Below are 10,604 nucleotides of genomic sequence, written 5' to 3' on the forward strand. Positions count from 1 at the left end.
GTGTCTTTGAGCCTCAAAATCAGAGAGGGGTGACCCTCTCACCCTTTGTTCTCTTTACTAGCTTTCTTGGCCTTCCAAAGGAGCCCCTATTTGCATGTTTCAAAGCCATGCTCCAGGCCATTTTTGATGAGTTCTATGACCTGAATGACCTCTATCCAAAGGTGGTTTTTCCATTTTGTATGTCTATCTTGCATGTGTAGAACAACCCTCTTATCGGCCTTGCAAAGGGACACATCATTCTTGCATGCATTGACTGAGTTTCATTGGGTTTTTGGGCATTATTTGGCATGGCATACTTCTTTGTTTGGATGGTTTGATAAGCTCTCATGTGCTTCATATAGTTGTAGTGCAAATCATGGTTCACTAGCTTATTTTGCATGCTTTGTTGACCCTTGATTTTAGCACTTTTTGGCCTTGCCTTAAACTGATTTTGTGCATATTTTGGACTGCCCTAGCTCTGTTTTTGGGTCTCATGGTCGAATGATGCTTGTTTTGCATGCTTGTAGTTCAATACACTTGCCTAGCTTTGAGATTTGAGGTCCATTGCATGCATATACTAAGGTGTTTTCATGCTTTGGGGTCATTTTGCATCATATTTCAGAGCCTATGTGAATGCCATATCCTCATGTTTTCTCCTCTTTAAGTGTGCTTGAGAGTTGTGCATGAATGCCTTGTTTTCGGACCATTGAATGAGCTTCATTTCTATGCACTTTGAACTATCATTTTGGGCCACTTTCCTACTGTTTCAGACCTGCCTAGGGTCTGTTTGGGGTTGATTTTGCCATTCGTGCATTGCTTTGTGTACCTATAGTGTAACGCACTTCACTAGTTTCGGTATTCGGGCCATCTAGCATGCATTGGGTAACATATTTGCATGATTCGGGACCATTGTACATCATGTTTCAGAGCTGGAAAATGTATTCTTGTATGCCATATTTCATCCTTTGCCATGCTTAGTTAGAGTTGCATGTTGTGCCTTAGGATCGATCCATTGCATTCGTGCATGCTTGCATGTATTTCGGTTGTCTCATTTTCATCACATGGCCACTGATGTGAGTGTGGCTGAGGTCCACTCATATTGGTTTAAGTCCATCTTGCACTGTGTATGCCATTTTAGTTCATGTTGTTGCATGATTTGATCATTGCATTGTGTATGCCTTGTTCGTTTTCATTGCGTTTGTTAGTCTTCATGTGCATTGCGTATGCCATATAAAATCATCTTGCATTGAGTATGCCATTGATTATTTCATAGCATTGTGTATGCTAGTAGCATGTTTGCATGTCATCCCTTGCATGTTTGCGTCATTCAGTTGCATTGCATTTAGGGTTGCATGTTAGCCGTATTGTGTATGCCATCTCATTGCATTGTGTTTGGAGTAGGGTTAGTCCAAACACGGGAAACGAGAGACGTTTCGTACTCAAAGTGATGAAATGTGTCTCAATTCCCAGTCGTTGACACTCCGGATTACCCATGATGGAGTTAAGGCCTTGTTGTGTTTATATGTGCATTCATTTCATGTTAAGTCGTACAATTCAACTCCTCGGCCATTATGCATCGAGATGCGTGATTGATGGCAGGAGGATCGAGGACTACACTCCTTAGAGCTTGTGCAATGATAGGGAGAGTGGTCATGCACACATTTGTTGAAAATACATTGCCTTTTCTCTCTCTTGCCTTTGTTGCAGAAAAATCAGAAACCAGAGTTGGAAACTGGTCGGCCGACCAGATTTTCTGGCAGGCCGACCACCCACATTGGTCTACACCACAAAGGGTGGTCGGCAGGTGGTCTCCCATGTTAATAACTGGTCGGTGGCCTTCCCAAGGTGGAGTTTCAGCCTTCTGGAGCTTTGTGCAAGTTTCTGAGACAATTGCAAACAAGGGTGAGGCGAGGCATCACGATGAAATTTACCGACAAGGCGACTCAAGCATGCATGCATCTTTCATCAGTCAGAACAAAGCTGAGGCAGTCCATTACTTGTAGTATTGCATGCTAGTTTATTCGCTTTCCTAGTTAATTTGTTAATTAATTAGGGTTTTTGTAATATTTAATTAGCTAGAGTAGTTAATTATTCATTCGGACTGTATTATTTATTCAGACCCTCCGAGAGAGGGCCAATTGTTGTAATAAGTGTGCGTGTGTGTGATGTATGTCTTTCAACCCCACGTCTTTCTCCCTTTTATTTACCAGCTTATGATGGTTAGTTTAGGGCATGTTTCAATTAGCATACTTATGATAGCATGTTTGCATTCATTCATCCATCTTGCATGCACCGGGCTCGGCGCATCATACTAACTGCATTGTATTTCAATTCCGAGTTGAATACTTGTTAGTTATAGCATTTCACATGCCATCTTTAGAATAGCCGAGCCTATTGTAGTTGCATTCCTGCATGTGTTGCATTAGGCATTTCAGTATAGTTAGGATCATGCATGGATTTCTAACATAGCTTCTGTTTTGGCTTGGAGTACTCGGTAAGTGTTTATGCTTTAGCATCCTTGCATGCGTGTGAGTGATTGCCATGATAGCATGCTTACCATGAGGCTATGTGCTTATGTGATATACCTGCCTGAATGCCTGTGAGTGAAGGTTGGATTATCTGAATTGGAATAATGCATTGACTGTGAGTTTTAAGCCCACTTGAGAGTGGCAAACCATCACATTTTCTAAGCCCACCTGAGGGTGGCAAATCCACGTCTTAGCCTACTTGCGGGTAGCACCATCAAACCATTTTCAAAATAAATAAACATGAAATGTGTTGTTCCAATTCAGGCGATCTAGTCTATACTTGTATGTTGTGCACATCACGTAGTAAATCTAGGCTAATAACCGGAATACGAGCACATAATGTTTTCAAAACTCGATATCATGGTTAGTAGAGGCCGATCTTTGATCGGGCGAGCGAGGGTGCTCACGAAGTGACCTTCCCCAATCGTTCCCAAGTTCTCGAGCCGAGGCAACTTTGGTGATGACGGACACGTGGCCTTCGGCACGAGTCAGGGTTTCCTAAATTTCCCAAAATAAAATATTTAGGTGGCGACTCTGTATCTGGCAAAGCAATCCATGTTTGGCACTTCTTTCTTAAAAATCAGTTTTCAAAAACGATTTGTCGGATTTGGACTCTTTGGTGATTCATCGGTCTTGCATTGCACTCTGCGAGATTAGATACAGGACCGTGACTTTTGAGTCCGAACTGTAGTGAGCCCAAATGAACAGAACGGGATTTCCCTCCCGGGATGATCGGGGACGTCTACAATTATCTATCGCTATAGGGTCCCGAATGAGATTGTTTCGGATAATGGTTCCCACTTCAAGAAGGAAGTGATCGACTTGTTGGAGAAATGCAACATGGCTTTTCATAAGTCATCCACATACAGGCCGCAAACCAACGGAGCAATTGAGGCTGCTAACAAGAACATCAAGCACATTTTGCAGAAGATGGTGGAAACCTACAGGGACTGGCCAGATAAGTTACTATTTGCTCTCTAGGGCTACCAGACATCAATTCGAACTTCTATTGGGGCAACTTCGTATTCCTTAGTTTATGGGATGGAGGCTGTTCTATCTATCAAAGTTGAGGTTCCGTCGTTGCGAGTAATGGCTGAGTGCCAAATAGCTGAGGCAGATTGGCAGCAGAGCAGGTTCGAAGAACTCATGCTGTTCGACGAAAGAAGGCTGAAAGCACTGTACCATATTCAAGGTTATCAACGTAGGATTGCCAAGGCTTTCAACAAGAAGGTTAAGTCTAGGAATCTAAAAGAAGGGGATTTGGTGCTCAAAGACAACCGAGCTCCCATCCACGACCCTAGGGGCAAGTTCAGACCTAATTGGACTGGTTCGTACATTATCAAGTCTATCTGGTCGGGTGGAGTTGTCATTTTGATGGATTTAGATGGCCTTGAGTTTTCCCAACCTATCAACATGGACAAGTTGAAGAAATACTATCCCTGAGTGGCTCGCTAGGCCGAAAACCTGAGAGGGCGACCTAGGCAAAAGTTAGAGCACAAAAAATTTGAAATAAGAAAAATTGAGCTCGCAAGGTTGAAAACCCAGAAAAGGCGGCCTTGGCGCAAAAGGAGAGTGTTAATACACGAGTGAACCTGAACTGAATTACGTAAGGCTTGATTCCCATCTTTGGGATACGTGGGCAACTTCATTCTGAAGTCCAGCCACAAACACTTCCAAATCAACTATGTCCATGTGATTGTTTTTGGCCATCTTTGTCTTTTCTGCGTCCAAGAGTTCGGTTGTGATCTCCAGTGCAGTGTTATTCAGACAAGAGACAACTTTTCAGTTGATTGGATCCAGGGTTGTACATCTCAGTGATAGATCTCGGGCGTGTCCAGTTGTGATCCATATCGAAAATGGTTTTGAAAAGTTTTAATAATAGTTGATTTTGCTCAAATTAATATTTTACAACTTAGACCATTTTTGGACCAAAACGGATAATTTTCAGTACCCACAACCTTCAATTTCATTGATTTCATTACAGAGTTCTCCGACTCTCGATACAAATTGAAGTTTCTTTTTTTATTACATTCAAAAAGAAAACTTGTAAGTACAGATAAAAGCAATAAACTAGGGGCATGGTCAAGTCAGGTGTTTCTGCACCCCCTCCCAGAGCTTGTGGAAGCCTCAGTTGCCAAAGTAGGCCTAGCTTGTGCCTCATCTTCAAGCCAAGCAATGCACTGACCAGAAAGGGCACAATTGAAAGTGGGAGCGGGGGCCAGAAATTCTCTCATCCTCCATGCGGTGGCATATCGAGCTAAATGTGAGCCTTTGATCGGATATGAAGTCGGGTATTCCACTCCTTCTTCTGGGCAAGTCTGGTCATGGCCGAACTGACGCCTGAACCGAAATGGAAAGTAAAAGAAGCAGTGCGTTAGGCCAATCAGCTGAATGCGATGCTGCCGGGACATGCTGTAGCTCATCTCTAGAAGATCAGGCCAGGGACAACGCCAAGCGATGTCAACAGCAGATCGAGTGCACATCCATTCGCACCACCATCCCTCATCTGAGGCATCAACTAGCCGTTGGTGAAAGAAATAGCTACGCGCTGAATATGCTGGGCAAGAGTCTACTACTTTCAATTTATCCATGAGCCATATCTGGGGAGGGATGAAAAATAAGAGAGATTAAAGAATAGAGAGGTGTACGTAGAGAGAAAAAGTGAGAAAAGGGTTTTGAGAGAAAAATAAAGCCTGAGGGTCGAGTGATGTGAGAAACACATGTGAGAAGGGTGGGAAACATTACCTGTAAGAGTAGTGGGCTTCCTGCGAACCTGGTTGTCTCCCGGTGATGGAAAGCATCCAAGCCCATCAAGGTTTCAGCTAATGTGAAGCCAATGCAGCTCTTTCCCTCTTTCAAGCCTTGGGCGACCTCAATCAAACGAATGCTAGACCCTCCAAGGCCAGGGGCAAGTAGAAAATGAGAGAACATGCAAAAACAGAGGGCATGTCGCCAAAAACTTTGCCAAAGATAATCGCCGCGGTTACCAGCGTCAGAAAAGCGATGAATCAGGCTGGGAATGCCCAACTCCCCATTGCGAATCAAAGACCGAGCATCGTGCAAAGTATGCCCACACGTCCATCCTAAAGCTTGGATGTGGCCGAAACGGAATTAGGGCAAGATTTTCTCGTCGCGTCGGGACTCTATCAAAGCTTGGAATTCTTCAAAAGTGGGGCACATCTCTTGACCCCCAAAGCTAAAAACATGAGTTACCGGATTCCAACACCTAGCTGCGGCATGGAGGAACAAAAAATGCAGCGGGGTGCGACTCAGCGTGAATAGTGCATTTATTCTGAAACCCCAGAAATTCAACTTTCCCGAGCCATCTAAAGCAGCAATCCAATTAGAGAGTTTTTCGGCGAAGAACGGTTCCATTTCGGGCAAAAATGGAGCTGAAATGAAGAAACCATGAAGCTGGAGCTTTTGTAGAAGATAAGGCAGTGAGTGGAGGACAAATGGCAGTAATCTGGAGATTCTCAAAATTTCTGGCCAACCGGCCAGTTCAAGTAGCCGACCGGCCACCTTTATTGGCCGACCGGCCACTTTAAGTGGCCGGCAATGTTCATAAGTGGTCGGCAATGAGAATAAGTGGCCGACAACCACTTATTGCCTCCAGCAGAAAGCTTTTAGCCTTTCTGTGTGCTGAAGATGTTGAAAACCTGAGTTTGATTCTACTTCGGATGCGTCCTGCTTAACAATCGTATTTGTTTATCAAGTTGTATTTATTTTGCTTATCGAGTTTGTTGTATTTGTTTATCGAGTTGTCGTTATTTTGCTTATCGAGTTTGTTGCAATTTGCTTATCAAGTTTGTTGCACTTTGCTTATCGAGTTTGTTGTAATTCGTTTATCGGGTGGTCGTTGTTTTTCTTATCGTGTTTTTCTTTAGGTTGTCTTATTTGTTATGTTTGTTGTGTCGGTTCACTACTTGACTTTGCAATGTACAAATGTTCAATGTTCATCAATCTCATTTTTTTGTAAAATGGTGTGATACAATGCTCAGAATATAAAATGCAACACTTTTCGATCAAAAAAGATGTTTTCCATTCCATCATGTTTTCTTTTACAAAAGGTACAAGTTTTAAGAAATAAAACTGCCTAGGACTATACAATGAGCTAATACTATTGGCAAAAAGAAAACAAAGCAAAAATATCTGAATCGGTGCCATGAAGCTCAGGATTGAGAGGCTCTCTTCATTCTCTTCCTCGGCTGAGCAGACTCTGCACCATCGCTGCCGGCGTCACCGCCTGAAACTAACCCAGAGTCGGAACCAGAACCGCCTTCGCACCCATCCTCGGAGCCCTCCTCGGCATTGTCGCCACCCTCAGAACTTGATCCGGTGCTGTCACCTCTACCCTCGGATGACTCTAACTGAGGACTCGCTGGCTTCTCCTCTCCACTAAACTCGTCATCGTTATCGCGTGTGACAGGCGCCCGGCGTCTCCCTCGGCTGTGTGTCGGAATCTCTCTCTCTGCCGCTCGAGAAGGCTCTGAGGGTCCTGTCTGCAAGGGTGTGACCTGAAAAGACAAGTTTGCATTTATCAGCAAGTATCAAGTACAAGTGCGATATGTAGAGTATATGCAGAAATCAGATACAGTATGTGCATGCAGTGTCTCGTGTCAGATGTGATCCATACATGCAGTGTATCAATATAATGAAATGTTCAGTTTTAGTATATCAGCGGAAGTATGATAAATGAAAGAAAACTAAAGAGTATCGGAATGCCATGGGAGGTCAGCATGGTCTCTCTCCGATAGATCATGCCCTCGAATAAGGCCATCACCTGGAGTAACCCCTCGACATACTCTACAGAGGGCTGCAAATGCAAGTTGAAATCATGAGTGAATAAATGCGTGCATAAGTATTTGAGTGAAAATGAAATGCATAAAAGCTGTAAAGTATATCGGTAGTGAGTCGGGTGTCCAGACGTATCGGTGATCAGGCAATGGGGGCTCAAGTGGAATCTGATAAGGTATCCCACCATACCGCCAACCTGTCAGCTCAGTCGGGGGATCCGGCCATCCAACGCACTGCCTAGTAGAAGGCATCCCTCTGACCTCACCTCTCGGTGCCCGAGCCCTACTCGTCGAAGGGGCACCTGCTGCCTGAGCCCTACTCGTCGAGGGGGCGCCTACTGTCCGAGCCTTGCTCGACGGTGCAATATCAGCTGCTCTCCCCGTGTGAGCACGAGTACCTGTCAATGGGGGCATGAGATATGTCGGGAGGTAAGTCGTGTAGTCCCTTGGCCCGATGAACCGATCTGTATCTGAGCCTCGTATGACGTCAATAAGCTTCTGAGGGGAGAAGCTCTCTGTGGCCCGCATAGATGGTGGGGGAGGAAAAGGAACTGACTGTAATGGCAAGCCCAATGTCTGGAGCATGGAGCACTCACCTAAGAACCAGGCTCGGCCCACGGGTCCCTTGAGTACAAGCCGATATCGGGAGGCGCCCCGAGCTCCAGCAAAATGAAACCGGGCAAACTTTGGTATCACTGCCCAAGGCTGCCATGTAATCTGCAGACAACAAGTGCATTAGTTGTCATTTAGATATGCAAAGTGAATTGAAGATGAAAGCAGGAAAAACTGTGAGTTTTGAATTACCTCTGTCGTTTTCACTGTGTTGAAGTACTGGCGCAGGTATGAGAGGGTCTCCCAGGCCCTCGGCTGGCATCTACTGTCATAACGATGTGAATAGGGTACCTCGGGCGGCGTCTCAACCTCTAGCTCGGGAGCAACTGCGGGGAAATAGGCATATATACCCACAACTGTGAAAAGCAAGAGGGCTACAGTGAGAATACATGTAAACACAGATAATGCGGAAAGTAGAGTATATGTGCAATGGCAATGAGAATACAGAATACAGAAAATGCATAAAGCAGAGTATGGCACAGTGTATAGAAAGTACAAGTGCAGAGCAGAGATTAGACTATGTGTGTGCAGTGTGTAGTGTACAGAAAGTGCAAAGCAGAAAGCACGGTAGAGAATGTAAAGAAGAAATGTAAAGCGTACCTCCCAGGCTCGCCAGTAACCGCCCACTCTGTTCCCGTTCCTGCGGGATGTCGAGCTCATGTAATAGTAGAGGGTAACAAGGTCGGCGCCTCCCTAATCGTAGTGTCTCACCTGGGATAGGTCCACCAAGGCGCTCAGAAGATATAGCCCAACTATGTTCCCTCTGTTGGTAAACAAGGTAGTACCGAAAAGGAACATGAGAAAACCTCGGGCGTACTGCTCCGTAGCCTCAACCGTCACGGGCTCCGTCCCTTTGAAGTGGTCAGCAAACCAAGTGTACCGGACCAAGCCTGTCAAGCAGAAAATAGGCAGGCACACTCCCAACAGATAGGTCCAAGCAGCCTTCCACTCGCCCATGTCAGAGTCATACAGGATCGGCTGGCCTCCTACCTCAAGGCCTGTCAGCATAGCAAAATCATACGGGGTCATCGTCATGTCCCCGGTGGTAGAGAAATGGAAGGAGTTGAAGGTGTCCCACTATCTCTCTACCAGTGCTCCTAATAGGGTTCTACTCACAAAGAGACGCGAGAGCCCCGTGTAGAATAGGCCAAACCCCACCTCGTCGATAATCTGCTGAATGCCGTCAGGAAGCTCCAAATACCATTTCCTCGCTGTGGTGGACCTGTACCCGCGGGTGAAACGGGAGTCAACCTGTGTGCATGTGTTCAGAACAAGCAGAAATACTGTTTACAAATGTGCTCAGAATGAGCAGAAATACAGTGTGCCCAAGTGTTCAGAATAAACAGAAGTACAGTGTATGAATGTGTTCAGAATGAGCAGATGAAATACGGAGCAAAAGTGCGAGCTATGTAAGAAATGTAAAGTGCATTGCGGAAACTGTAAGAGTGCCGTGTGTACCTCAGTGGCGTCATGAGACAGATGGGACTCTGGCTCCCGGAGCAGCAGGTTTGCGGGTACACGCCGTGCGAATCCAGTGAAGTGGCGCTGTAGACACCCCATTTTTGACCGTCCTCAAGACTTAGACGTCATTGTTTGAACACTCGATGATCATCCATGCTCGTGTTCATTTAGAGCGCCTGAAGTCCTTGGCAGAGTGCCTTACCTTCGGACCTCTTGACTTGTCTGTTTTGTGCTTGGTTGTGCACCAAGAACTTGTATCTTTGCTTCTGGGGGAAGAGGGTAGCCTGTTGGCCAGCCCTACAACCCATCGGCTAGGCCTTGCTTCCATCGGCCATCAGTGCTGGCCGGTCGGCCTTGTTGATGGCCGGTCTGCCTCTTTAATGGCCGGTTGGCCACAAGTTTTGGCCGAGGCCCTTTTTTTCTACTTTTACAGATATTTTTGGTGCCAGCTATTCCAGCTATTGAACACTAAGCTCATTCTCCATACACGTGTATGGAGGGATGAAGCAAGCTTTTTGCTTGCATTTCCTATATAAGGGGAGCTCCCTCCCCCTATTTGAGGGTTCAAAAATTTTGGAAGCAAATTTTGACTCTCTCTAGAATTCTCTCTCTCTCTCTCTATATATATATATATATATATTATACTCTATAGTGCTTGAAAGTGAGTGCTCTTGACATATCTGCACATTGACATATTTGCACACTGACATATTTGCACACAACCCTCTTAGCCAAACATCTTGCTTGGAGCTGAGATTCCTTAAGACTTGTTTGGGCCTCCTAAAGCTGGTTTTTGGCTCAGAAGTTGTCCTCTTGCTGTTGTGCTTCAAGGGTGAGCATATTTTCCTTTTAAGCTTATTTTTGTTAACTACAAAATGCTCTATTTTTAAGTGTTAAAAATGTTGGTTTAAGTCCTTTTTGGGGTTGGGGGTGGTCTACCCTCTTTGGTTGCTTATTTGCTAAGCTTTTGTACCACCTTTTAAGGCTATTCAAAATATCTCTTTTTGGCCTTTTAACCACTGAATTCCAGAGAAATTTTAGTGGTGGAAAAGTAGTTTTGAGGTCCCAAATAGGAGGGAGTGGTCCCCTCGTCTTGCTTTAATGTGTTGATGGCCTACTAAATGAGCATGTGTTTTTACTTCTTTGTGGCTTTGTTCAAGCATGTTTTTGTGACTTTTTAGACCTACCATAACTTTGTTTTTGGCTTGTTTGATCATTGGTTGCTTGC

This window comes from Camellia sinensis, chromosome 5, assembly GCF_055761805.1.
Source record: "Camellia sinensis isolate YWXY chromosome 5, ASM5576180v1, whole genome shotgun sequence".
In the NCBI taxonomy this organism is placed as follows: domain Eukaryota; kingdom Viridiplantae; phylum Streptophyta; class Magnoliopsida; order Ericales; family Theaceae; genus Camellia; species Camellia sinensis.